This window comes from Choloepus didactylus, chromosome 8 (assembly GCF_015220235.1).
Source record: "Choloepus didactylus isolate mChoDid1 chromosome 8, mChoDid1.pri, whole genome shotgun sequence".
NCBI lineage: Eukaryota > Metazoa > Chordata > Mammalia > Pilosa > Megalonychidae > Choloepus > Choloepus didactylus.
The window spans coordinates 82210491-82218861 of record NC_051314.1 but is presented as its reverse complement, the minus strand read 5'-3'; positions in this window follow the sequence as shown (position 1 = coordinate 82218861).

The window sequence follows — 8371 nt, the reverse complement described above, 5'->3', positions numbered from 1 at the left end:
CCTTATGACCCAGCAATCTCACATCTAGGTATATTACCCAAAATAATCGAAAGCAGACACTTGTACACCAATGATGTTCATAGCAGCATTATTCACAATAGCCAAAAGGCAGAGACATCCCAAGTGTCCATCAGCAGATGAATAGATAAACAAAATGTGGTATATACATACAATGGACTATTATTCAGATAAAAAGGAATGAAATCCTGATATATGTTACAACATGGATGAACCTTGAGAACATTATGCTAAGTGAAATAAGCCAGACAGAAAAGGACAAATATTTTATGATTGGATTCCACATACATGAAATATCTGAAAAAAGCAAATTCATGGAGACAGGAAGTGGATTACAGATTACCAGGGGCTGGGAGGAGGGATACTAGAGAGTTACTGCTTAATGGGTACAGAGTTTCTGTTTTGGGTGATGCTGATAAAAACATTTTGGGAATGGATGGTGGTGATGGTAGCATAAAATTGTAAATATAATTGATGCCATGGAATTGTACCTTAAAAAATGGTTGAAATGGCAAATTTCATTATATTTGTATACATATATACACAATTATGTTTATATTTATATACTACCACAATTAAACATTTTTTAAAAAAGAAAAAATTCACTGTGTGCCATGTAGCAGTTATTAGAAGTGCTAAATGCTAGAAGAGCAGCATCCACCTCAGACCAGAGGAGACTTCCCAGAGAAGGTGACTACTGGGTGGGAACTGAAGGATGAGAAGGAGACACGTAGGGCATGAAGGGGGTAGGGTGGGGGGTTGGAGAGGAAAGAGGTTGGCATGGAACGAGTAGGGCAGACAAACTTGGAGAACACTGATACACACCCCCTGATTCACTAGCAGCAGAGACAAGGACAAGCCTAGCTTCCCAGATTTGAGGCTGGCATAGTCTCTTCCTAAATCAACATGCATTGTTTTAGCGAGTATTTACTTTGGGCCTCTTTCAAGGTCTATAAGAAATAATGAAGGAAAATGAAGAGATAAAGACATGACCTGAGTTCTCAGAAAGCCTACAGAAAATGGGGAGAAGAAAGGGAAGGGACCCAAATCTCCTGTCTAAGCCTTGCTGGCTTGGGATCTCCTCACCCTTAGCCCTCTCACTACCCACCTAACACTGAATCCTGTTGACTCTCAGGAAAACCCAGTGAGTGACCTACCCACTCCCTACCACCCACATTTTTACACCACTCAAGTCTGGTTAAAATAAACATGAAGCTACTCTGTAGGGGAGAAAACATTATTAAAAGGCAATCTATCAAAAAATGAATATTTTCATACTTATTTAAAGGCTGCATTGTCTCTTCCCTTGCATTTTCTCATTTCATCTTTCCAAGAGACTTATCTATCAACCAGGCAAGTGTTGTCAGTTCTTCTTATCAAGGAAAAGAGAAGTTTAGAGATGTAAAATGACTTGCCTGAAGTCACTCAGCTAAGAGGTGCTGGGTCTCCCTGGGTCCTGTCTCTGCCCCCAGATGCTTCTAATGCAGCTTGAGGAAATGGAGAAAGGCAGAAAGCAGTATCTCTCTTTTACACTTGATATTACATGGATGGTGTATCGGGGGGTGTAGGGGAGTAGAGTATGAGACAGACATCTCAGAGGAAGAGGATGTTTAATCTGAGTCCTGAAAGGTTTGAAGGTGATAGCAAAGCCAAGAAGGGAAGAAAGGGGATCCCAGACAGGAAACAGTGTGTGCAAAGGCAGAGTGGTATGAATGAACAGTGCACATTTGGAAAAGCTCAGGGTAGGGGGAGGTAGCAGATGACTGGGGAGTGGACAAGGCACAAATCCAGAGGCCTGCCTTTGTCATCCAAAGGTGTTTATGCTTTATCCAAGAAAATGGGGAGTCATTGAAGGATGTAGAGCAGGGAGGTAAAATGGCCAGATATTTATTTTAGAACAATCACTACGAGAAAGTATTATATAGAACTATAAGATAAAATGTATGAAGAAGCTAGCTATTCTTCTCTAAGGGAATGAATAAGTAAAGTAAATACTAAGCGACAGTTAGAAGTAATGAACTAGATATACCAAAGCAACATGTATAAATCTTAAAAAGAGTGAGTGACGGTAGGTGAACTCACTGCCCTCCCCGCTACGTGGGACTTGACTCCCAGCGGTGTAAATCTCCCTGGCAACCCGGGACATAACTCCTGGGGATGAGCCTGAACTGGGCATCGTGGGATTGAGAAAGACTTGACCAAAAGGGGGTAGCAAAATGAAACAAAATAAAGTTTCAGTGGCTGAGAGATTTCACATGGAGTCGAGAGGTCACTCTGGATGCTTTCTATGTGTTATATAGATATCCCTGTTTAGTTTTTAGTGTATTGGAATAGCTAGAAGGAAATACCTGAAACTGTTGAACTGCAACCCAGAAGCCTTCATTCTTGACGATTGCATAACTATGTAGCTTACATGGTGTGACTGTGTGATTGTGAAATCCTTATGGCTCATTCTCCCTTTGTCCGGTGTATGGACAGATGAGTATAAAAATGGGGGCAAAAACTAAATGAAAAATAGTGTGGAATGGGGGGGGTGGTGGTGGAATGCTCTGGGTGTTCTTTTTACTTTTATTTTTATTGTTATTTTCATTATTTTTGGAGTAAGGAAAATGTTCAAAAATGGATTGGGGTGATGAATGCACAACTATACGATGGTACTGTGAACAATTGATTGTATACTGTGGATGATTGTATGGTATGTGAATATATCTCAATAAAACTGAATTTCAAAAAAAGAGTGTGTGAAAAAGCAAAAAAATAGATTTATAGCACAATTCAACTCTTCATGCAAATTAAACACATCCACAAAAGGATACTTACCTACTTGGGGACAAACAACAGTACATTAAATTGGGATGAGATTATAAGGGTAAGGGGGAGGGAAAGAGTTTAGGAATGAAGAGAAAAAAATAAACAAGAGAGTGGCTTTGTATGAACCCAAATGTTAGTAGTGCACGATGAACTGAGGAATATGATTAACTTAAACTTTTGCATTTAGATTGAAAAAAAGTCTGTATCCTAGACTCTCCTTCTCCCATTTAAAATCTTTCAAAGATTTCCCCATAATCTGGAAGATAGAGCCCAAAGTGTCCAGCAATACTTAGTTGCTTGTAAACACCTCCCACACCCACTTCACCCCAACCCACACACACTAGTCCCCTGCATTCTCACTTCTGTCTTTGCTCTCTGCCTGGATGGTCCTTACAGCTCAGTGGTTTTCAACTCTGGCTCCATATTAGAATCACTTTACAAGGTTTTAAACTCAATAGATACCTGAGCCTCTACCCCAGAGGTACTGATTTAATTGGACTACGTATGGATGTTTTTAAAAAGTTCTTCAAGTAGGTTAAGAATTATGATCTACTCAAAAAAAATTTTAAATTTTGCCAATTTAAAAATGGGCAAAAGACTCGAATAGACATTTCTCTAAAGAAGATATACAAATGCCAAAAAGCAAATGAAAGATGCTTAACATCATTAGCCATTAGGGAAATTCAAATCAAAACCATGAGATACTATTTCATACCCACTAGATTGGCTGCTATTTTAAAAAACAAGAGAAAAAATAACAAATGTTAGAGATGATATGGAGAAATAGGAACACTTGTTCATTGTTAGTAGGAATGTAAAATGGTGCAGCCATTGTGAAAAACAGTCTGGCGGGTCCTCAGAAAGCTAAACATAAAATTACCATATGGCCCAGCAATCCCACTTCCAGGTATATACCCAAAAGAATTGAAAGCAGGGACTTGAACAAATACGTGCACATCAGTGTTCATAGTGGCATTATGCACAATTGCCAAAAGGTGGAAACAGTTCAAATGTCCATTAACAGGTGAATGGATAAACAAAATGTGGTATATTCCACAGAATGTGCAGTATTATTCAGCCGAATGAAGTCCCTGGCATTGTGGGGTTGAGAGTGCCTTTTTGACCAAAAAGGGGAAAAGAAAGGCAAAAAAAGAAGGTTTCCATGGTTAAGAGACTTCAAACAGAGGGGAGAGGCATTCCTGGAGGTTACTGCTGTGCAAGCTTCAGCCAGATATGTCAAATGGCCACAGTATGATAAGCCCAAGTCAACAGGACTCCTGAAAACCCTGAAGAATACTGGGATCCTTATCTGAGACTCTATAAAAGTTTCACTCACTAAGTTTATTCTTCAGAAATTTAAATCCTCTAGAGAGCTCCTATGCCAGCAAAGTCCCAACACCCAGAGGCAATTGCCTCTTCAAGAACATCAACCAGATGTGTCCCCTTTTCCCATACTGTCAATACCCCTTTCCAACATGAACAAGTTAGGGGGGTCACTGCCTAGACATCCCTGAAGATCAGGAAAGTGATTAAACTAGAGGAAGGGGTAGCAACAGACAAGATGGAATTCAACAAAGGATTATGAGTATCGAATCTCCACATAATTTTCTTTTTCTTAGTTGCTAGGGTATTAGAATAATTAGAAGGAAAGAACTGAAATGGTGGAACTGTAACCCATAGCATTCTTTAAAATTTGCTCCATAGCTACTTGTTAAATTGTGATTTGACAGTTATCACCATTTTGTATATATATTTCACAATAAGGAAATAACTGAAACTATAGTTCTGTAAATCATAACACTTTTGGAAATTTCCTATATAACTACTTGTAAAATCGTACTTTGAAAGTTATTAGCTTTTTGCATGTATGTTATATTTCACAATAAGGAAATAACTGAATCTGTGGAACTGTAACCCATAACATTCTTTGAAATTTGCTCTCTAACTACTTGTTAAATTGCACTTGAAAAGTTAACACTTCTATGTATATATGTTATATTCCAAAATAAAAAATATGATAAAAAAAAAAAGCATGAAGTTCTGATACATGCAACAACGTGGATGACACCTGAAGACGTTATGCTGAGTGAAATAAGCCAGACACAAAGGGGCAAATATTGTATGATCTCACTATAATTAGAATAAGCAAATTCAGAGAGTCAGAAACTAGAATACAGGTTACCAGGGGCCAGGATAGGGGTAGGGAATGGGGAGTTAATACTGAATTGGTACAGATTTTCTGTTTGTGGTGATGGAAAAGTTTTGGTAATAGATGGTGGTGATAGTAGCACGCATCGTGAATGTAATTAATACCACTGATATTTATTCGAATGTGGTTAAAAGGGAAATTTAGGCTGTATGTACATTAGTAAAAAAAAAATTTAAAACAAAACATAGGGACTGTTTTAGTTATAGTGAACTATAATTAATATTATTTATATAATTAATATTTCAATTGTAATAACGGTCAATCATAATAAAGGAACCATACTAATGCAAACTGTTAATAATAGGGAAAACTGTGAGGGCAGTATTTGAGAACTTTGTGTTTTCTGCATGATTTTTCTGTAAGCCTACAACTTCTCTAATAAAAAAAAAAAAAAAGAATCATGAACTCCTGATAAAGTCCAGACTTCTTAATGAGGCCTACAATTCCTTCTGGTCCTGGCTTATCTTTAGTTCTTTCATCCATTCAACCATTATCAAGTGTTTATTATGAAGCAGGCACTATACCTAGTCATTGCAGATAAAGAGGCAAATAAGAGCAACATAGTCTCCACCCTTGTGGAGCTTCCAGTCTTTTGCAGAAGACAAAAAGTTGAACAAGTAATTACAGGGTTATATGGGACTCAAGACTGTTCCAGTTGAGGAAGGCTTCCATGCAGAGATGATAGTTAAACTGAGTCCAAGAAGGTGACTGGGATTAAGTTGGGGGTGGAGGGGGACAAGAGAGTTCCAGGCAGAAGGAGCAGCTTTGTGCAAGGACCCTGAAGTGGGGAGAACATGTATATTGGAAGAACTGAAAGGATGTGTGGCCGGGAGGAGGAGACAGTGGCCAAACATGATGAAAACCAGGTGATCCAGAGCTTTAGAGGCCAGGTTAAGGCTGGAGGACTTTATCCCAAGGTGGCTAAAAACCTTGAAAAGGTTTGGGCAGGAGAGCGTGATACAATTGGATTAGCATTTTTACAGATTTCTGGGGGTGTACTGTAGAGCATAGATTGGATTTGGGTGTTCCCAAATCTTATCAGCCTCACCCTCACAGATAGTCTTTTGGGTTTCTGTTACAGATGGTTAAATTCATCTCCTATAGCTTGTTTCTGTTAGCTAAATTATCAGGAGGTGACCCTGTTTACAAGCTTTTGAGGATGGCAGTGGAACTTCTCACTGAGTCAGTCATTCAGTAAACACTCATTGAGGGGCTATTTTGTGCCTTGCATAGGTCCAAGCCCAGGTGCTGGGGATATGAGGATAAATAAGACCTGACTCAAGGTATAAAAAGAAATGACACAGAGAATTTGATCTGTAAAAAAAGAAAAAAAAATTCTATTGAATAGATAGCAAAAAAAAAAAAAAAAAAAAGTGAAAGGTAAATAAACAGGAGAAAATATTTCCAATATAGTTTTTAAAAGATTAGTATCCAGGCCACAAAAAGTGTATTTACAAATGTAAATTGATGATATGTATGTATGTATGTATGGATGGATGGATAGATGAGCAGATAGAATGATATGGAAAATGTGGCAAAATGTTAAAAGTTAGTGGATCTGGTTATCTGGTTAGTATTATGTCGGAGTTCTCTGTATTGGGTTTTGTATCATTTTTGCAACTGTCCTGTAAGTTTGAAATGATTTCAAAATAAAAAGTTAAACATTCTTTGAAATTACCCATATACTACTTGTTAAATTGTACTTTGAAAATTATCACTGTTATATATATGTGTGTGTGTGTGTGAAATTTCACAATAAGAAATGTATAAAAAAACAACTTGAGAAATTTTTTTAAAAAGTTAAAAAAATGTAAAATGCTACATTTTACTATAAGACCCAGGTATTCAACTCCTAGGTATTAGCCAAGAGAAAAGAAAACATAATCACACAAAGACTTGTAGAGGAATTCATAGCAGCTCTGTTCATAATAGTCAAAAACCGAAAGCAACCCAAACGTCCATCAACAGGAAAATGGATAAATTAATTGTGGTATGTCCATAAAATGGAATACTACTACTATTATTACTACTCAGTAATAATACAGAACAAGCTACTGATACACCCAACAACATGGATGAATTTCAAAAACGTTATAATGAGTGAAAGAACCCAAATAGAGTACATATGAATGATTCCATTTTTATAAAGCTCTGGAAAAGACATATCTAATCTACAGTAACAGAAAGCAGTTTAGTGGCTGCCTGGGGCTGGGGTGGGTGGTGGTTAATAGGGATCATCTGGGAGGATGGGGAACAGGGAATTTTTTAGGGTAATAGAAATGTTCTGTATCTTGATTTTGGTGGTTGTTAACTCAGGTACATGCATTTGTCTAAACTCCTTAAAATGGACATTTAAAATGGGTGCATGTTATTGTATAAAATTTACACTTTACTAAAGTTGATTTTTTTAATCTTAAAGAACAAAACCCCAAAAAGACCATCGACAGGCAGAAAATACTTGTGATATTTTAAACAAAGACTTTTTTTCCTTGTTTGTAATTAATTTTCTCTGCTTAAAATGTAATTAATATCTAATACATATATAAATTGCTTCTTTAAAGCCAACAATTCAGTAGAAAAATGGACAAAAGATATAAAAAGACAATTCACAGAGTGAAAAATACAAACGGACAATAACATAGAAAAGACATTTCTTGTCTATCCTGATAAATCAGGAAAATATAAATTTCAATAATGGAATGGCCAGATTGACGAAAAATTTTTAGACTGGTGAAAATTCAGAGAAACTATGTTTTCCACAGTGTTGGTATGAGTGTAACTGGAATTATTTTGGAAGATAATTTGGCAGTGTATCAAAAGCTTAAATGTGCATAATGTTGATTCAGCAATTCTACTTCTAGGAATCTTTAATGATAATACTAATAAGCATTATGTATTAAGTGCTAACTGTGTGCCAGGATCCTAACCACATCTCAATTATTATTTTTTTATTTTAAAGGTTAGGAAGTGAAACACAGGAGCCCATGGTTTTACAGCTAGTAAGTGGCAGGGCCTGGATTTACACCTTGCAGTCTGTCTCCAGAATCTGTGCTCTTTAATCACTATGCTATACAACTCTCCACTCTCATCTAAATGCTGTATGTGGGCACAGATATATACATACAAGGATATTTGTTGTAGCAGAGTTTGAAATATTAAAATAGAATGAAATAAACTAACATGAAAAGACCGTTAACATGTTTTCACTTAAAAAAAAAAAAAGAGGCAAGCTATAGTATAAACCTTGTAATACCTATTTACCTAAAAATACTAACAACAAAGAGATACATGTGAACAAAGCACATAAGCTGAAAACAGCAGAGGCTTTTTCTA